The sequence below is a fragment of the Chenopodium album genome, chromosome 12, assembly GCF_948465745.1.
Source record: "Chenopodium album chromosome 12, dcCheAlbu1.1, whole genome shotgun sequence".
NCBI classification, from domain to species: Eukaryota; Viridiplantae; Streptophyta; class Magnoliopsida; order Caryophyllales; family Amaranthaceae; genus Chenopodium; species Chenopodium album.
This window is the reverse complement of record NC_137845.1, coordinates 33,111,063-33,115,025: the sequence shown is the minus strand read 5'-3', so window position 1 is coordinate 33,115,025 and position 3,963 is coordinate 33,111,063. Positions and strand designations below refer to the sequence as shown.

At 39.7% G+C, this 3,963-nt stretch overlaps 1 non-coding gene across 1 annotated transcript; it reads left to right on the top strand.

Annotated features, from left to right (window-relative positions):
* Positions 1-2,838: 2,838 nt before the first annotated feature.
* On the top strand, positions 2,839-2,944 carry LOC145573406 (small nucleolar RNA R71). The gene has a single exon (XR_014097446.1). It is a non-coding gene; the product is annotated as a small nucleolar RNA R71 (small nucleolar RNA).
* The last annotated feature ends 1,019 nt before the right edge of the window (positions 2,945-3,963 follow it).

The following is a 3,963-nucleotide window of genomic DNA, read 5'->3' as shown; positions in this document are numbered from 1 at the left end:
GCATCTTTGAAATGTTGTAGGAGCATTACAAAGGCCAAACGGCATTCTCCTATAGGCAAATGTACTATATGGACAAGTGAAGGTTGTTTTCTGTTGGTCATCCGGGTGGATAGGGATTTGGAAAAATCCCGAATAACCATCTAGAAATAATAGAACTTGTGCCTCGTTAGTCTCTCAAACATTTGATCAATGAAAGGAAGGGGGAAGTGATCTTTCTTGGTGGATGTGTTTAGACATCTATAGTCTATACACATCCTTCATCCCGTGACCGTCCTCGTCGGAATGAGCTCACCTCTCTCATTCTTGACGACGGTCATGCCTCCCTTCATTGGGACAACATGAACGGGGGAGACCCACCTAGAACTCGAGATGGGGAATATAATTCCCGCATCCAAAAGTTTGGTGATCTCCTTCTTCACTACCTCTCTCATTTGGGGATGTAGCTTTCATTGCCTCTCAATGGAAGGTAGAGCACCCTCCTCAAGGGTTATGTGATGTGTACATAAAACGGGGCTTATACCTTTGAGGTCATCAATGGTATAACCCAAAGAACTTTGGTGCTTTCTCAAAACATCACACAACTCTTGAGCTTGGCGCTCACTCAAAGAAGAGCTAACAATCACGGGATGGGTGGAGTTGGGTCCCAAGAATTCGTACCTAAGGTGTGATGGAAGAGGTTTGAGCTTAACCATTGGTACAAGTTTACCTTCCTTTGATGTAGCCACTTGCAACGCTTCTTGTCTAGAAATGCTCATACACATTTGCTCTTTAACATCCTCAAGGCTTCCATTGAGCACATCTTCATATAAAGCCATCTCCTTGCTAGGAGCACCTATCTTTTCGTTTTTCAACAAAACATTATCAAGAGCATCGTTAGAGGTGAGCAATTGCTCATGCATGGAAGACACAACAAGATCAAGAGAATCAATCAACATGCAATTTTCTAAAGAAGAACTTGGATACTTCATACTATCATTCAAGTCAAATTCTATCACCTCATCCCCTACTTTGAGTGAAATTTTAGCACTCTTCACATCTATCAAAGCACCCGAAGTAGCAAGGAATGGTCTCCCTAAAATGATAGGAATGTTATCATCTTCGTCCATCTCAAGCACCACAAAATCCACCGGAATAACAAATTTCCCAACCCACAAAGGGACATCCTCTACCTTACCCTTAGGAAACTTAATTGATCTATCGGCCAATTGCAAAGTGATATTAGTAGGTAAGTGTTCCCCTAGCTCAAGTCTTTGGTACACCAAATATGGCATAAGGCTAACACTAGCTCCTAGGTCACACAAGGCATTCTCGATTTGCATTTTGTAAATGGCACAAGGGATGGAAAAGCTTCTGGGGTCTTTTACCTTAAGTGGCATCTTGTTCATTATGATTGCACTACAATTCTCGGTCAAGTTCACTGTTTCATCACCATCACAAGTCCTCCTACCGCTCAAAATGTCTTTAAGGAATTTTGCGTAGTTGGGCATTTGGGTGACAACTTCGGTAAATGGTAGAGAAAGGTGAAGTTGCTTAAGCATGTCAATAAATCTTCCAAATTGTTCATCTAACTTGTGTCTCATGAATTTTTGTGGATAAGGAAGCTTGGGTTTCACAATTTCTTTTTCCATTCTCACCTCACTAGGCTTCTCAATCTCAACCTCACTCAAAGATGCACCATCTCTCTCATCTTCTACCAAAACCTCTTTTTTGGCCTCCTTGGTCTCACTCTTCTTAGGCAAACTCTCCTCAAGAACCTTACCACTCCTTGTAACAATAGCATTGACCGGTCTCATGGGATCTAGGCCTTAGGAAGGTAAAAAAAAAGGTCTAGCATGGTCTTTTAAAGCATTAGCAAGTTGAGAAATTTGGTTTTCAAGCATCTTATTATGAGTCATCATTTCATTAAATTTCTTGTCACTTACGGCCATGTAAGTGTTCAACAACTTTGTTTGGTTTTCAATGATTTCTTCCAAATTGGTCCTATGAGAAGAAGAAGAGGATTGAACATAGGAATTATCTTTTTGGGTCTTTGGAGCAAATTCGGGTAGGGGACCCCTTTGAGAGTTATTTTAAAAATTTCCCCTATTTTGATTGTTCCAATTACCTCTACCTTGATTATGGTTACCATAGCCTTGGTTATGATTACCATAATTTTGGTTTTGATTTTTGCTACTATAACCTTGGTTGTTATAGTTACCTTGGGAATTTTGGTTCCCATGGTTCCTATTACCACCACCTTGGTTGTAGTTGTCAAAATTGCCATGGCTTTTGTAATTCCTATTCCATTAACCTCTTTGATTCTCAAACCTAGAAACATTATTGTTTGACACATAGTTCACATTCTCATTCACATTTCCATCTTGATCATCACAAACATCCATACATGTATGAGGGCAATTAGAAACATCATGATCATACGATCCATAATCATCATAAAACAAGCATCCACTAGGCATGTTACTAGAAGAGGAAGGGGGTTGAGAATTAGAAGACATACCTCTCCCCTAAGATTGGGAGGGAAGACTTGAAACATGGTTAGTAGCACTTTCAAACTTCGCCTTGATAGTGGACATCTCCTTCCCCAAGTTTGTCATTTGTGAGAATAGATTGTTGATTGCATTTAGATGATCAACCGAGTACACCAAAGAGCTACTCTTGCTAGTTGACTCTCTTTCTCCATCTTGCCAATCTCTATAATACCTCACTACGTCTTCAATTATGTCTACCACTTCCTCTTCCGTTTTGTTTATGATAGGACCTCCAGCTCCTCCATCTAAACATGATTTTCCTTGAGGACTAAGGCATCCATAGAATATTTGAATAATTTGGTAAGTAGGAATTCCGTAGTGAGGACATTCTCTTTGATACTCTTTGTATCTCTCCCATGCTTCAGAGAGGCTCTCACTAGGCTTTTGCTTGAAACCTTGAATCAAAGCTCTAGCCTCCGCCGTTTTCTTTTGTGGAAAAACACGGGATAGAAATTCCTTGGTCACTCCGTCCCATATCCTTAGAGAATTCGGCTTAACCTCCTTATCTAGCCATTCCAAGGCACGCCCTATGAGGGAAAAGGGAAAAAGCTTGAGGCGGATGAATTCTTGGGAAATTCCATTCACCTTGATAGTATTGCAATATTTTTCGAGCTCCTTGAGATAATTTAGTGGGCTTTCATGTTTAGCCCCACTAAATTGTCGCCTCTCTATCAAAGTGATCATTGCCAGCCTTATTTCAAAATCATTCACCGGTGTTGTATTTTCTATTAAAGATGAAATAGACACAACTACTATAACAAAGCACCATTATCATTTCCCGACAACGGCGCCATTATTTAACCTAGGGAAAAGTAGGTCATTTTCTACCCTTTCCTAGAGCCAAACGACCAACCTAATACGAGTATATGGTAAGTCAAGGGTCGAACCCAAAGGAATGAGTAGGTGAAAGCTATAGCCTAGGTCAAGCTATTTCAAAGATTGTAGAAAGATATGGTTGGTAACTAAGGTATTGAGAAGGCTAGATAAATCGAGAAATTCAATATACTAAACACTAGAGATATAGGTTCTACATGCAAGCTCAATGATTATGTTAATTGATGGATCACTCAATAAATTCAAACATTATAAAGGAAAAACAATAGTTGCAACCGAAGGAATCCAAAAGCTATGTCTTATAAACCAAGCTAGGGTTCACTATGAATGGCTAACTAGGAAAATCACAATCAAATTCAATCAATTAAAGCAATTCTCAAATCAAGGGTTCATGTTATTGAAATTTGCAATGCAATCTAGATTAATCTCATAGGTTGATCACTCCTAGTCTAATTAATCACATGCACAACTATGTCAACCAATTTAGTTGCAACAATTCAATCAATTAAGGGTTATTAACTAGCAAAAATCATCAATCAAGCATGCTTGGTGGTCGTGGCCTTGCCTCGTTTGCTTGCTTGATCGATCTCCGCGCTCCCGA